Source organism: Anabrus simplex, chromosome X, assembly GCF_040414725.1.
Source record: "Anabrus simplex isolate iqAnaSimp1 chromosome X, ASM4041472v1, whole genome shotgun sequence".
In the NCBI taxonomy this organism is placed as follows: domain Eukaryota; kingdom Metazoa; phylum Arthropoda; class Insecta; order Orthoptera; family Tettigoniidae; genus Anabrus; species Anabrus simplex.
In genome coordinates this window covers 195,089,665-195,107,321 of record NC_090279.1, presented here as the reverse complement: position 1 = coordinate 195,107,321, position 17,657 = coordinate 195,089,665, and the positions used below count along the sequence as shown (strand labels likewise).

Below are 17,657 nucleotides of genomic sequence, written 5' to 3'. Positions count from 1 at the left end.
TATTATGGAAGTTCTGACAAATATATGGAATGAATGTTTCAAGTAGAATGTTCTTTTTTTCGTTGACTTCATTTAAATTGTGAGAGGTGTTCATAAACTGATTTAAATCGATGTGGATGCTCTCGAGAACGTTGAGCAAGGGGCCTTTTTGCTCATAATGCAAGATCTTAAGATCTTTATCTATTGAAGTGTATTCATGGCTGGATGTTTTATGATGTTCACTCATAGCTGGAAAACGATTATATTTGAGAGCGTTGCGATGTTTGGCGTACCTTATGACAAAATTGTGGCCTGTTTGACCAATATAGCTGAAATTACAGGATTGGCATTCTAATTTGTAAACTCTGGAGTTCAAATATTTACTATTAATGTTGTTATTGTTAACAGTGTTTGGATTGAAAATGAGTTTGGAGTTGGTGTAAGGGTTTTATTATTAATGTTGTTATTGTTATTGCTGGAATAAGACTTTAGTATGCGTCACGTAATTTAAAAATGCTACGAGAGAAGTAACCAGTCGTGTTTGTTTCGTAGATCTAGAGAAAGCATATGACAGGGTACCGAGGGAAAAGATGTTCGCCATACTGGGGGACTATGGAATTAAAGGTAGATTATTAAAATCAAAGGCATTTATGTCGACAATTGGGCTTCAGTGAGAATAGATGGTAGAATGAGTTCTTGGTTCAGGGTACTTACAGGGATTAGACAAGGCTGTAATCTTTCACCTTTGCTGTTTGTAGTTTACATGGATCATCTGCTGAAAGGTATAAAATGGCAGGGAGGGATTCAGTTAGGTGGAAATGTAGTAAGCAGTCTGGCCTATGCTGACGACTTGGTCTTAATGGCAGATTGTGCTGAAAGCCTCCAGTCTAATATCTTGGAACTTAATAATAGGTGTCATGAGTATGGTATGAAAATTAGCCTTTCAAAGACTAAATTGATGTCAGTAGGTAAGAAATTCAACAGAACTGAATGTCAGATTGGTGATACAAAGCTAGAACAGGTCGATAATTTCAAGTATTTAGGTTGTGTGTTCTCCTAGTAATATAGTGAGATTGAATTAAGGTGTAGTAACGCTAATGCAGTGATCTCGCAGTTGCGATAAACAGTATTCTGTAAGAAGGAAGTCAGCTCCCAGACAAAACTTTCTTTACATAGGTCTGTTTTCAGACCAACTTTGCTTTACAGGAGCAAAAGCTGGGTGGACTCAGGATATCTTATTCATAAGTTAGAAGTAACAGACATGGAAGTAGCGAGAATGATTGCTGGTACAAACAGGTGGGAACAATGGCAGGTGGGTACTCCGAATGAGGAGATAAACTCTATTTTAGGAATAAACTCTATTGATGAAGTTGTACGCATAAACCGGCTTAGGTGGTGGAGTCATATGAGGCGAATGGAGAATGATAGGTTACCTAGGAGAATAATGGACTCTGTTATGGAGGGTAAGAGGAGTAGAGGGAGACCAAGATGACAGTGGTTAGACTCAGTTTCTAACGATTTAAAGATAAGAGGTATAGAACTAAATGAGGCCACAGCACTAGTTGCAAATAGAGGACTGTGGCGATGTTTGGTAAATTCAGAGAGGCTTGTAGACGAACGTTGAAAGGCATAAGAGTCTTTAATGATTATGTATGTACAAATGTTAAACCTTAACTGTACATAAATAAGCTATTTAATGAGTATAATTATTATAATTGAAAAAAATGTTGTATTTGTGCCATGTTCTAGAGGCATAATAACAATGTTTTAGATTTAGTACCTATGCGATTTAAGTTGTCTTATGCTAATTTAAGTACACCTATGCCTACTTCTGCCTTTGCTGGCAGGACCTAGTGTTTACAGTGCACTATGTCTTCTGGTATAGGCTAGAGCAATTTTGTTACTTTCATAGATCTGTCTCTGTCTTATCCTTGGCTTTGACAATATGAAAGTTACTGAAGTACGAGCGATGCTAGTAATGCCAATCCTTACGCAGCCAGTCCCTGCTATGAATAGTGTGAAAATGTTGCTCATAGGGTCGGTTGGTGTATGCATTTCAGTGGGCTTGGCAGACTGATATATAATAGCAACTCTGGCTCGGTGAGGAAAGCAACGGGAAACTACCCCACTCCTCATTTCTGTAGTACACCTCTTCAGTGATGCCTAGGCCATCTATGACAACTGATGGCAGAGCTGTTGAGGATCCCACCAGCGTTATCACTGACGGACTGAACATACATACATACATGCCTGCTTGCAAAAACGTGCGGGGAAAAAAAAATGCTGTCAGAACCGGAGCTACGTTGTGGGAAAACGTTATAAAAAATAAAATGACTTTCATTGTTTTATTTCATGATCTGTTCCGAACAGTATACCTACTTGGCCTCCCCTACGATGCCATTTGAGACGTATGCAGCCCCTCTTTTACTCCATTGTGTTGTGCGGGCAGTCTTCTTATTACGTCACGAATTCTTGCCGTTTTGCGACTACAGATCTACACGAATTATGCAATCTAATTTACAGCCCGAGATTTTTTAACTTCCTCTTCTAGAAAATCAGATTACCGCTTGCATTTCCCTTGTTTGAACGTTAAACCATTTTAAGACAAACTTCGAAATTCTTCCAGTAATTTAAGACAATCACTATAGTTTTTTCCTAAAACATCTTCCGCGAGCATTAGAATTTACAAAATCGTCGTACAAAATTATTTCATCATTGCGCTACAACCTTCTGACCACACATCAACTCTTCAATGTTTCATAGCACCATTTTTTAGCTCAGTCCGGCTCAGTGTCTCACCTACCTGTCGATTTGTGTAATAGACGGGTTAAGATAGCTTACTGTACTTCTTCCTTTTTTTTTTTTTTTCCTTTCTTTCTTTTCCCCCTAGTCCCTTTAACAATACAGCAGTAAATTGCCTTGTAGTGATCGGCAAAAAAAAATTCGTCAGATTCCCTTATCAAGAAGTAAAGCCACAAGTATTTTCACTTCGATAGCAAATGTATTAGTGATTCTTAGAAATCACGTCAAAATATTTCTTACGTTATAGATATAATTAATTAAGATGGTCATGAGCTATTTCTCATAGCCTTTACAGGAAAGTATAAGAAATATTTGAGTAGTCGACCATCAATAGTATCTAAGAGTAAACAACAACCACAACCAGCATTTTTACTCTTATACTTCAATGAATGATAATCTGTTGGTGTCAGCGAGCATGTTTGTTTATAATTATATTAAACACATGGCACGGCCGTTTTCCCATTGGATTGTATTAGCTATTAACAAAAACTGAGATTTAGTAATCACACGGAACCAACTTATAGATGTTTTATAACCCGTAGGCGTTGTATTTTGCGTATGTATTGTATGGTACGGACATCGCAAAGAGCATTCGATTACCAACATAAAGGCGAAAGTAATCGTGTGAAGTGAAGTTATCGCCCATTTATTTGCGCGAATTCTAAGTTTACACTTCAAAAGTGAAATCACTCAAGACATCTACACTGGGTATTATTGGAAATCAAGAAAATCTGAACGTAAGTAATATTATAACCTGCTTTGGTGTATTTTGTGAACTGTACCTAACCTATTAAATAGAGAGATGAGTTTAGAAATGTGGGAAGACAAAATGTTCGTTTCCTATGTTATTACGGCGTACCTTTATACATACAAATACTACCAATTACTGTCACTTCAATTTAATTGTACGGCTGTTAACGTTTGAGTAGTTTAGGCATACACTACCAAAAGACTAAGCCTAAGTGGTGGGGGAACACTTGTAAATTGGAGATGAAGGATTTGTAATTGAACACTTGTATGTCACTCAGCTTGTTTACTTTGACTCTCTGTTCACTTCACAGTAGCAGCCACAAAACTCTTATTTTTATAATTTATAACTTTACATGTGTAATTTTCTTCCAACTTGAAGACATGTAAGTGCATTTCTTTACATAATTGATAATCAACAGAAAGAAGTTCTGCACTTTAGTGCTGCTGATCCGACTTAACTACTGTTAAAAAATCAATTTGCTCAGAAGATTTCAAAACAATTTTTCAATTGTCTTCAACCCTGCACTTTCAACAGTATATATATCGATGTAATAAAACAATAATGATTGTATCATAAAATCATACTACTTCACTTTTAATTGACTGACAGAATAAAGGTTTTATAAATTGTCTCTATATTTAGTTCTTGGAACTGATTTGAATTATCTTCAAAGAAAGTATGGTGGGCCTCTGTGAGTATATAATATTTTAATCACCAATTAATTATCAAGACATTGATTGGCATGTCTATCAATGCACTTAGAAATTCTATTACTGTGCTGCTTTGGATGAGAAAGTGTTGCTCTGCTTACAAATTAGATAACAAGGTTTCAAAACGTATGAAGGTAAAGCAATCCCGTTAAGTGGTCAGGTAGTGACATACTTGTGACATTTTCATCTTGAAAGAATACTTCGTCCTTTTTCCTAATGGAACATGCACTGATTGTACTGTGCCTACTGTTTCAGTTTGTTAATCATTAATAAGAGCCATATGGATGTACATACATGTACTGTACTTGTCAAAATATCTTTGTCAGGCATAGACACTTTTTAAATTTATTTATTTATTTACTCTTTTGGTGAGCGTTTCTTTAATTTCAATGACTGTGAAGACAGTAAAAATCATGGATTGCATTTAGTACCTACTGCTGCTAGCATTTGTAAGGTGTTAGTTGTACAAATCTTCCTGTTGATAAATTTTCTTTTGTTGGACAAACGGGTGATTAATGAAGGAAATTGTTTACTTTTAGAGAGGAAGAGATTTAGTGTATATCTTAATCATAGAGTTAGTAAATAATACACTAGAGGTAGCATTGGTGCCACCCTCTACGAGAGAATCACTGTAGCGAGCGGATCATGTTGAAATCGTAGCTGTTTGGCAAAAAGCTCACTCAGCTGTACTCATCAGTGTAAAACTTTTAAAACTGTGTGGATATAGGCCTAGATAAGGTTTAAAAGTGTAAAAATTCTCAGATACTACAGTATAGGCCTACTTGTGATGATTCTCTCTAGTAAAAAAGCATAAATACAGGAGAAATGCATGATGAAAGAGGACGGTGTTCAGGTGCAGTTAAGTAACACAAAATCAATTTACTGTTCATATTAAGTCTTCTAACAACATACGTTTAGAAGGAGGGCATGAATATTTTGCTATCTTTTGTGTAAATGACCAGGACTTTGCTATAATTCTGCCCAACGACCGAAAATCTCCTCTCTCATACGAAGTGGATGACTGAGTTTTTAGGCCTAAAAGCGTTGGCGAGATTTTTGGGTACAGTAGGCAAAATATTGTCATTGCCGGTTTAGACGCTGGCTTTCTGAGCCCAAGTTGGCAGGTTCGAGCCTGGCTCATTCCGGAGATACTTGTAGGTGCTCAAATATGTTAGCCTCTTGTAGATAGATGTAACGGCACATGAAAGAACTCCCGTGAGAAAAAAATTCCAACATCTCAGTGTCTCCGAAAACCGTGCAAGTAGTTTCGTTGGACGTAAAGCCATTATTATTATTATTATTATTATTATTATTATTATTATTATTATTATTATCATAATCATTAATGTTTTCTAAACGCGATCACAAGTGGAAATATGACACTCAGTTGTGGTTTCAGCCTATTATGGAGTTTTTATTTAGTTTTTTCCTGAAATGTATGATTTGCTTTTTAAGATTTTAACTTGCAAAATGATTTCTGTTAATGGAAGGGAGAGTGGTAAATTATATGATTGAAGAGAACTGAAAAAATACAATAATTTTTACAATTTGCTTTACATCGCACCGACCGAGATAGGCTTTATGGCAACGATGGGATAGGAAAGGACTAGGAGTGGGAAGAAAGTGCTGTGGGCTTAATTAAGGTACATCCCCAGCATTTGGCTGGTGTGAAAACGGGAAACCACGGAAAACCATCGTCAGGGCTGCCGGCAGTGGGGTTTGAACCCACTATTTCCCAAAAGCAAGCTTAGAGCTGCGTTTCCCTAACTGCACGGCCAACTTGCTTGGTCAATAATTTATTATGCTTCTATGTAGTCCTAGGTATAGGTATATATGACATTTAAGGGAATAATAATGAAAGTAAAGGACTCAGATGTTCACACGGTGTATCACATGTAGTCTCTAAATATTAAAATCTGGTAAGGTATGAATGGGGAGTTACACGTATTGTACGAAGGGGAAGCAACAAACTGTATATACAGAACATATATTCAGTAGCTTTTAATATTATAAATACACACAGAAAGTGAAAACGGAGCACAATTCCAGGCTATTGTGCACATCTTTTCTTATTTTATTTTTTTTGCACCAATTTGCTTTACGTCGCACCGACACACATAGGTCTTTGGCGACTGTGGGGCAGGAAAGGGCTAGGAATAGGAAGGAAACGACTGTGGCCTTAATTAAGGTACAGCCCCAGCATTTTCCGGGTGTAAAAATTGGAAACCATCTTCAGGGCTACCGACAGTGGGGTTCAAACATACTATCCCCTGAATGCAAGCTGACAGCTACGTGACCTGCAGTCACTCGCTCGGTATCATGCACATAATTTTTCTGGTTATTCGCTTTCAAAGGCATGGCAATTCATTGAAAGGAAAATGTCATCTCTTATATTTCCTAAAACATTAACTTCAATCTTCAAGGGAAGATCCAAATAATCTTATTCATGCCGACAGGGGAATCAGTCACAAAGTCAGCCCAAGTAGGCCAATTCACATGACACGCAAAGTGTTATTTTATACGCACAGAAATGGATTTTAAGGAAACATGCTTGCGAAATTATACGCCACTGCCCTTTATGAACCCCTCTATGCAGCCATAAGCTGCAGAGGAGACTGGCATTTTCCTTCAGGGAAGTATATACTTCAATTTATCGGGAAGCTCCAGTAGTGACAGTGCCAAACAATCCGGCTTTTGCCAAACAGCACACTCGTTCAACTTTGCATGCGACTGTGGCACCAGTGCTACCTCTAGTGTATTATTCACTAACTCTTTGATCTTAATGGCTTGAAAACTAGTTAATAAAAACAACACAGAGGTAAGGAATCACACGAATGCTAGGGTTAATCAGATAGCAGTTGTGTATATGAATGATCTCTCCACTTTCTTCTGTTTGCATAGATCAGAATTCAATTCGGGAAATGTCGATCAATTAAAACTTTTGTGAGTCATGTCTTGGAAAAGCTGAATATTGTGAGAATTTATGAAATTTATTCTACATAACTTGTCAGAATTTAAGTTTTATATTTTGTATGAACTTCCGCAGTTCACTTCCCACAGGGAACTAACAAGTAGGCCTCTAAAAATAAGCAGTAACAGTGTCATTGTATTTATCTTTTGTGCATCCTATCCTGCTCTTCCCTAAACTTCTTTTATGGTTATTTTAAAAACAAGGATATTTAATTGGATAAGACTATATTTGTAATATGCAGTATGTATAGGACTTACATGATGAATAAGAAGTTAAATAAAAGATTTAATAATTATTGTAACCTTTATGATGTTAAAAGGTTTAAGTTATGCCTAAGCTGTCCTCCCAATACTTGTTATGCATAGGACTTGCAAATGTGTTTAGAAAGATATGGTATTGGCTTGACAGGGAGCCCCAGTTCAACTCCTTTGAAAGTGGGTTTTGTGTGAAGTTTCTTGCTTTGCACACTTATTACAGAACACGCTAGACTTAACTAAACTTAAAATGTTGTGCGACAACTTGAAACATTCTTGTCTATAGACTCAACAGGGAATGTCAAACAACAGTTTCACAATACGGACATGAGGTGGTGGCACTTAACTAACGGGTCTGCATGTTTAGGAATGAGAAAAATCATGTGAAAAGATACCTGAAGTAGCAAAGAGGAAAGAGATTATGCTTACCAGGGACCTGCCAACACGCCTCTGGAAGTATTCTTACTTTAATGGAAAGAATTGAAATGAAGACTATTCCAGCCTAGGAAATGCGACTATTTGGTGTGTTCCTATTGACCGGCTGTGATGATGGGAAGTTTGCTATTCTCTCCGTGTGGCCACAAGGCTGCCAAATTATATGAAAATATTGAAACCGCAGAGTATGAAAGTATCATGGCGAGTGCTAAGATGCAAGTGCTGTTATCCATGACATAAATATATCAACAAGGAAGAATTTGATAGAGTTTTCCTTCCTTATTAACACAGTTCTATTTACATAAATGTACTTTATTCAGTACTAAGTTTGGCTCTTTTAGAGCATACCGTTATACACACAAATACTACCAATTACTGTCCCTTCGAATTTAATCGTATGTCAGTTAAAAGTTTGAGTAGTTTTAGCCAGCTAAGAGTATTGTCACTAGCCAGTGTCTAAACAATTCAGACTAATAACCTTGTCACTAGCCAATGCTGCCACAGTGGATACTAGAGGCCTATGGGCTGCTCTGCAGTTCTAACCTTGGGGCTTTTCCCTTTGCTTGCTCCCAGACCAGTGGCTAACCAATCCAGACCAATGGTCGTGTCACTAGCCGCATCCAGCTGGCAGCCTTGTGCAATGCGTTACGACATCGTGTGAGCCGTGCCATATTGGATTCCTAATCTCTCTTTTGCACCCCACTTAGTCAAGTTTTACCCATGAGGTTGATTACCCATAGTCCTTAAACTGCAGCAAGAGTTCTATAAAATTGAGAAGGTAAGTGCACGTAGAGTACGAGTGCTGTCTCAACCATTTTCATGTTCAATTAATCCCAACCTTTCAAATTTAGCAGTTCCATTTTAAACAAGTACTTCCAAGAAATGGATGTAAGATTACGGTACTTATTAACGTGAATATATATTGCCTTTTTAAACAAGTACTGTACTTCTAAAAAAAATACTTATTCACATAAATATTACCAGTGTTAGCAAAACTATTGTAGGATGATGGTCGAACAGTAAAGGTATCTGGGATTAAAGATAGGCTATTAATTTGACAAGTGGTAATGAGTTATAGATTAGGTGAACAGAGTTGTTTTTCTGTTGTGATTACCCTTTGTGATCTAATAGTTGATTGCTGTGAGAAAAACTAGGAATGGCATTCAATCGAAATGCTGTATTAATGTTTTGATTGGCTGGAAGAGGATGATGATGCTTGTTGTTTAAAGGGGCCTAACATCTGGATCATTGGCCCCTAATGGTACAAAATGAGACAAAATGTAATTACAATTTAAAAGTCCAAAATCATCCACTGACCAGAATTCGAAACATAGCTGGAAGAGGACGGAGATGGTTATTTTTCAACATTATTGGAGCTTATTGCAGTAGCCTACTGGAGGCGATTACCAACCACTTTGTGTGCATGTCTTCATACTAAGAAATTCTCTCATGACTTTCTGATAATTATTGTTCTCATACCTCTTGTTGAAAGTTCTGGGTTAATCAATACTGTGTGTACATACTCTTCTTTCAGCAACTCATTCGTCTTAAATCAGAATATCATTTAACAAGGGTTGCCAGGAATGGTATTATTTTCAAGTAATGCTGAAAATAACATAAGTTCATTCTCAGCTTTTCACCCTGGGCAAACCTGAAACACAGTAGTAAAAAATTACCATTAAAAACATGAAAAGAAAAAAGCCTTCGTTCTTTCAAGTGTACAAAAATAAAATATTTTAAGCATTCAGCTGTGTCCCATAAGATATGAAAATGTCCCATAAGATATGAAAATCTGTTATTACATTAACTCGGTCTTGAATGTTCCAGAAATCTTTCAGTCTGAAGGAAGTGCTTGTATGCAATGTGTTTTACTAATTTCAAATTAATATTTTTAAAAGTGTTAAATTGACCAAATATTTTGTCCTGCAGAAGTTCATCTACATGCCAGTAAAGTCTGGCTTATTGAGCACTTTCAGATATCGCCAAAGTGAGGCGGGTTGAACTTTCCAGCTTGGGCTCAGAAGGCTGGCACTCGACTGTTTTAAACATTCAACCTGGCAGTTAGTAGTGGTGCCAGATTTTCCAATCATAGTTGGAAATAAAAATATAACTCTTTGACACTGATTTGTGAAATCAACTCCTTCAGGTTGTGCCCCCCGCCCCCACACACAGTTATTCTTGGCATGATAAATTAAAGGAAAACGACTTGAACATTCCTAAAATACTCTGCCTCTTTCTGCAGTAGGTTAGTTTTATAAATATGAGCCATCAACGTGCACTCAATCTGTGACTTCATACTGGCTCTGCTTAGCTAAAAAGATGATTTCTTTTTGTTGGCGACAGTAAATCAACAGTCAAGCAATTATTCAAGAAAAAAACAAACATGTTAAAGTAATACAGATTGACGAGGTTTTGGAAATGTATGTTTGAAATGAAACACGGTCGTATCACTAATAACCGAGAAATGTTATGGAAGGAATAGTTGGTTTTGTTTAATATATGCTGAGTAACAAGGAAAGTATTTTGTTGTAAAAAGTCTTTATTGGAAATTCCATCTTATACATTTCTTTACCTTGTATAGTCACTGTAGTGAGTCTACTTTGAATGGTTCTGTCTTGCAAAGGTGGAGGCTAGATAGTTGACTGTACTTTCTACTTTGTGAGTGAAATGGCACTGAGGCTAGGGGTGCCAACAGGTCTTTTTGAGTACTGTACACCAGGCTCTGTTCAAGTACATAAGGGACTCGATAATCTGCAGGACGCAGTAGTTCGAACAGGTTAGAGAGACCAAAGATGGCTAAACATAAAAGTTTTTAGTTTGAAAGATAAGGTAGGAATTACAGATATGATCAAGAAAGGTACCAGTTACTCTGTGATTGACGTTTGTGATTGGCAAGTTAGTGATTAGCGACATCAAGAGGAACACAGGTGACATAAGGAAGTTCATAACCACAAGGGAACATGGTCCTGGTAGAAAACAAAAAACCTGAAAATGTCAAGGTAGACAGGCAATGCTGTTTTAATGTGGTTCATTCAAGAGAGACTGCTATACATTCCCACATTTCTGAGAGTGGTGAAATGCTTTGTGAAAAATCTTGAATTTTCCGCTGTTATATGATTAAGAACAACATCAGTTTTAGTGCAAGTGAAGGTTGGTTAGGCAGTTCCGAAAACTGCTATGGCTTGAGGCGGCTCAAAATTACATACATACGTTATCATTATAGACTGTTATGCCTTTCAGCGTTCAGTCTGCAAGCCTCTGTGAATTTATTAAACATTGCCACAATCCTCGATTTGCAACTAGTGTTGTGGCCTCATTTAGTTCTATACCTCTTATCTTTAAATCGTTAGAAACTGAGTCTAACCATCATCATCTTGGTCTACCTCTACTTCTCTTACCCTCCTTAACAGAGTCCATTATTCTCCTAGGTAACCTATCCTCCTCCATTCGCCTCACATGACCCCACCACCGAAGCCGGTTTATGTGTACAGCTTCATCCAAAGAGTTCGTTCCTAAATTAGCCTTTATCTCCTCATTCCGAGTACCCTCCCGCCATTGTTCCCAGCTGTTTGTACCAGAAATCATTCTTGCTACTTTCATGTCAGTTACGTCTAACTTATGAATAACATATTCTGAGTCCACCCACCTTTTGCTCCCGTAAAGCAAAGTTAGTCTGAAAACAGACCGATGTAAAGATAGTTTCGTCTGGGAGCTGACTTCCTTCTTACAGAATACTGTTGATCGCAACTGCAAGCTCACTGCATTAGCTTTACGACACCTTGATTCAATCTCACTTACTATATTACCATCCTGGGAGAACACACTACCTAAATACTTGAAATTATCGAACTGTTCTAGCTTTGTATCCCCAATCTGTCATTCAAATCTGCTGAATTTCTTACCAACTGACATCATTAGTCTTCGAGTCTAATTTTCATACAATACTCATTGCACTTATTTTCAAGTTCCAAGATATTAGACTGCAGGCTTTCGGCACAATCTGCCATTAAGACCAAGTCGTCAGCATAGGCCAAACTGCTTACTACATTTCCACCTAACTGAATCCCTCCCTGCCCTTTTATACCTTTCAGCATATGATCCATGTAAACTATGAACAGCAAAGTTGAAAGATTACAGCCTTGTCTCATTCTACCATCAATTCTCACTGAGGCCCAATTGTCAACATAAATGCCTTTGATTGATTTTAATAATCTACCTTTAATTCCATATTCCCCCAGTATAGCGAACATCTTTTCCCTCGGTACCCTATCATATGCTTTCTCTAGATCTATGAAACATAAACACAACTGCCTATTCCTCTCGTAGCATTTTTCAATTACCTGGCGCATACTGAAAATCTGATTCCGACAGCCTCTCTATGGTCTGAAACCACACTGGTTTTCATCAAACTTCCTCTCAACGACTGATCGCACCCTCGGGGTAGACAAAGTGAAATCTGTCTGCAAACGAATAAGGGTAGAAAATCTTCAGGATGAGGAAATTGGACAGAAGTACATGGATATGATTAGTGATAAGTTTCGAACAGTAGACAGTAAGCAGGTTCAGGATATAGAAAGTGAATGGGTGTCATACAGGGATGCTGTAGTAGAAACAGCAAGGGAATGCCTAGGAACAACTGTATGTAAAGATGGGAAAAGGCAAACATCTTGGTGGAATGATGAAGTGAAAGCAGCTTGTAAACGTAAAAAGAAGGCTTATCAGAAATGGCTCCAAACAAGGGCCGAGGCAGACAGGTATTTGTACGTAGATGAAAGAAACAGAGCGAAACAAATAGTTGTTGAATCCAAAAAGAAGTCATGGGATGATTTTGGTAATAACCTGGAAAAGCTAGGTCAAGCAGCAGGGAAACCTTTCTGGACAGTAATGAAGAATCTTAGGAAGGGAGTGAAAAAGGAAATAGTGTTTTGAGTAATTCAGGTGAACTCATAATAGATCCCAGGGAATCACTGGATAGGTGGAGGGAATATTTTGAACATCTTCTCAATGTAAGAGGAAATCATCCTAGTGGTGTTGTAAACAGCCAAGCTCTTGGGGAGGAGGAAAATGATGGTGAAATTACGCTTGAGGAAGTGGAAAGGATGGTAAATAAACTCCATTGTCATAAATCAGCAGGAATAGATGAAATTAGACCTGAAATGGTGAAGTATAGTGGGAAGGCAGGGATGAAATGGCTTTATAGAGTAGTAAGATTAGCATGGAGTGTTGGTAACGTGCCTTCAGATTGGACAAAAGCAGTAATTGCACCTATCTGTAAGCAAGGGAACAGGAAGGATTGCAACAACTATCGAGGTATCTCGTTGATTAGTATACCAGGCAAAGTATTCAAAATTACAGACAAAAGAATATGTATCAAAGAGGAGCCAATTGAAATGTTTTGAAAAGAGTTTGAAGAATTCATGAGAGAGAGAAACTTGAATGCATAACAGCTCTATAATGCTGATAAATCTGCCCTGTTTTGGTATAGGGGATTGCCTGCTCTCACTCTAGTTTCAGCTGCAGAAAAGGCTACCCCTGGAAGGATTACCATCAAATCTTGCACTAATACAAGAAGCAACCATTAACTTTGTTTGCTTATGGGAATGGTCAACAAACCATACACGTTCAAATCAGTTGCGCTTCCTGTATGGTATCAAGAACATAAGAATGCATAGGTGACAAGGGATTTATTTTTGAACTGGTTCAACAACAAATTCATTCCTGCAGTTTGCCATCATCATTCGCCTGGAAGCTGTCTTGTTGCTGGATAACTGCCTTGGTCACCTATTTGCAGAACAACTTCATAGTCAAGGCGGCAACATTTTCGCGACGATTATACCCCTTAAAAGGCTTCTATCATTCAACCTATGGATCAGAATGTTATCCGAAAGATAAAATAGCTTCATCGCAAAGGTCTTCTAAAAATAAATTTTGCAAACAAAGGTGATGTTAACCTTCTGGCAGCTTTAGAAAAGGTACATTTAAAAGACATTGTTTTCAGTTTAATTTTGCCACATTTGTCATGAAAGTCATAGAAAAATCTTTCTCCAGAATTGTTGTCAGATAATGACATCCCCAGTGTCCAGGATAAGGAGGTTAGTTTCATCCCACTTTTACTTAAATTGGCACAAGAGAACAAAACCGTCACTGAAGAAGCTGTGATGATGCGATGCACTGAGGAGAAAATTGTGCAAGCTCTCAACAGGTAGCAACAAGACAATGACAACATGAACGTCGCTATGAACATGTCTGCTTCAGAAGCTGTGAAAAAAGCTTTGGATATACTGTAGCTCTTCAATGGGCTGAAGAAAACAGCAAAGACAATGTTAAAATTATATTGTTGCAAAATTTGCTAGATTGTGCATTCAGTCAAAGGCTGACTGAATAAGTGTTTTAAAAAACACCTTGCAGACCTTTTTTTGGTAGATAGGAACTGTACATTATGCAGTAAGGAATATTTTGGAGTGTTTTATCATACATAGGCATATATGTGTTATATATACTGTTTTTTTAATAATCATGAAAGGTTTTCCACTTTAAAAATGTAATTCAGTAATCCAAACGATACACTAATGTGCTCGGCCTCTTTCCCCAGTCTGTTTACATTATCAAGAAGCCACTGAACAGTCATTCTTTCTTGTGGCTCACGTTGTTAGATTTCTTTCTATATAGCGTTATGGTAATTTATTGTAACGGTGAAATTTTTCTATGAAGTATCATAACGCTGTTAAGGTTTGGCAATACAGGCTTAATAATGAAATTTATTTTTTGTATTTCTTTCTATATTTCAGTTGCTCTTCAGTTTAAGTATGCAAGCATGTTGCTGTCAGGTGTTAGTCAAAGTATCAGTGTCCTCAGAATTATTTTTATGCTCCAAATTTTTTTAAACTGGCAATTCCTCGCTTTAGTTGAATTGACAGTGGTATTTCAGTACTATGTTGTTTGTCTACATCTTTTCCAGAAGTAAAGATTGTGGTAAAGTCTGAAGCTGGAAACAATGTCTCATGGATCTTTCACTTTGCTTAATTGTTTCATTTTCGATCATTACAATGTTGTACCTATTCCCAAGAAAGCCGGTGCTGACAAGTTTGAAAACGACTGCACCGTTAGTTTAGTATCCCATGCCTGCAAAATTTTAACACACATTATTTACAGAAGAATGGAAAGATAACTTGAAGCTGAGTTGGGAGAAGATCACTTTGGCTTCAGAAGAAATGTATGAACACGTGGAGCAATCCTGACTGACTTTATGTCTGATCTTAGAGGATCGAATTAAGAAGGACAAGCCCACGTACACGGCATTCGAAAATCTAGAAAAGGCATTCAATAATGTTGATTGGACCAAGCTTATTTAAGATTCTGAAGGTGATTGGGATCAGATACCGAGAACGAAGAATTATCTACAATCTGTATGAAAATCAGTCTGCAGTGATAAGAATCGAGGGCTTTGAAAAAGAAGCGGCAATCTGGAAAGGAGTGAGGCAAGGCTGCAGTTTGGCCCCCCCTTCTTTTCAATGTTTACATAGAACAGGCAGTAAAGGAACTCAAAGATGAATTCAGAAAGGGCTCACAATCCAAGGAGAGGAAATTAAAACCTTGAGATTTGCTGATGATATTGTTATTTTATGCGAGACTGCAGAAGATGGAAAATTCTAAATTCCCATACAGGGAATTAGATATTTTTCACCAATAGAGCATTTCAAAAATGTCAAAAACATATCAGATGTAAGGCTTTTCAGGGGTTCGCTCTATTAACCAGCATTTCGTCTTAGGTCTGACACTAGACTCATCAGAGTGGGATGTGTCAGACCCTACCCACTGAAGCTGGAGTGTATGCAGGTGAACTTATCAGAAGCCCTTATAAGAGGCACAGTCTGATAACTGCATACGGGAGATAAAATCTCCACAATGGAATTAGGCCCTATTGCCCGCCTAGCAATTCCGAATGGAAAATTCTAAATTCCCATGGAGGTAATTAGATATTTTTCACCAATAGAGCAAATCAAAAATGTTTAAAAAAGCCTTACATCTGATATGTTTTTGACATTACTGCAGAAGATCTTGAGAAGTTATTGATTGGTATGGACGAAGTCTTGGGTAAGGAGTACAAGATGAAAATAAATAAGTCCAAAATAAAAATAATGGAGTGCAGTCGAATGAAGGCAAGTGATGCAGGAAATATTAGATTAAGAAATGAAGTCTTAAATAACGTAGCTATGAATATTGTTACTTGGGTAGTAAAATAACTAATGATGGCAAAAGTAAGGAGGACATGAAATGTAGACTAGCACAAGCAAGGAAGAGCTGTCTTAAGAAAAGAAGTTTGGTCAATTCAAACTTTGATATAGGAACTAGAAAGACGTTTCTGAAAACTTTCGTCTGGAACGTGCCATTGTATGGAAGTGAAACATAGATGATAACTAGTTCAGAAAGAAAGAGAATAGAAGCTTTTGAAATGTGGAGTTACAGAAGAATGCTGAAGGTGAGGTGGATAGATCGAATCACGAAAGAAGAGATACTGAATCGAATTGGTGAGGGGAGATTGATTTGGCTAAATTTGACGAGAAGAAGAGATATAATGACAGGGCATATCTTAAGACACCCAGGCTTGCTCAGTTGGTTTTTGAAGGAAGTGTAGGCAGTAAGAATGGTAGGACTAGACCAAGGTATGAATATGACAAGCAAATGTAGGATGTAGTAGTTACGTAGAAATGAAAAGGTTACCACAGCATAGGGTGGCATGGAGAGCTGCATCAAACAGGTTTATGGACTGATGACTCAAACAACAACAACATAGAAGATAACATTTTCTTTAGCACTGAAGATCTTTGCTGATTATAGTCGGAGGCTTTTTTTGTTCCGATCTAGTTTGGATATTCTGTAAGGGTGTATGCGGTTGTACCATTTCTGGTATATCCATTTGCTTGAACTTCTGTTGAAAATGTTTTATCTTTTCCACTAAAGATTGAAAAGCGTCATGATTGTTGGGTTATGAAGTCCCCTGTTTAGGTACCAATCTGTACTTACGGGTTTTATGTAGATTATTATGAAAGCAGTCAAGCTCCTTAGCTGAGTGGTTAGCATAGTCTCCTTCGTTTCAGAGGGACCTGCGTCCAATTCTTGGCCAGGTTGGAGAATTTTACCTTAAATGGTTATTTCCCCTGGCTCATGGCCTGTCCCCAACATTCCTGAAACTCTCACAACACACTATCCTCCACTACACCACCACAAAGATCCCATACACGGCAGATGCCGCATAACCTTGTTGGAGGTCAAATAGACCGAAACGTGTTCTTATATATGTATTTGTATCTTTTTAAGTATTGAATGGTGGAAAATATATCATATTCCACACAGAGGAATAATTATTTTGTTATTCAAAGTCAGTATGGACCAAGATGGTATTTATCAATTGTAAGGGCTGCACTACATGACCCGAACATGTCCTCGGACATTCCTGGTACAGAAAGCCATACGATAAATACTGTGAAAGCAGCCCTTGCATCTAATATGAAAATCTCTTTTTCTCCATCCTTGCATATAGCTTGTTGCCTTGGCTTCTGCCATTTGTCTTGATCCAAGGTGTCCTTGGGACCTACACTCGGTGCACTCATGTCTTCAGCGAGCCAGTCAAGCTACCATGCGACTGTCATCTTCGCAACTGTACTTTCATTGCTTCTGGTAGCATGGTCGTACAGAGATAGTCGCTCATCTTGTTGGTAATAGGTGCCACCCCCAATCACTTCTGTATGGCATTA

General features: G+C 37.7%; 1 protein-coding gene across 2 annotated transcripts in view; it reads left to right on the top strand.

Moving 5' to 3' along the window:
- Positions 1-3,175: 3,175 nt before the first annotated feature.
- LOC136886332 (cyclin-dependent kinase 12) overlaps positions 3,176-17,657 on the top strand; it is a 211,644-nt gene continuing 197,162 nt past the window's right edge. For both annotated transcript variants that reach the window (XM_068230699.1, XM_067159065.2), the window contains exon 1: positions 3,176-3,518. The gene's annotated coding sequence lies outside the window, so the exon portion shown is untranslated. The remainder of the gene's footprint in view (positions 3,519-17,657) is intronic.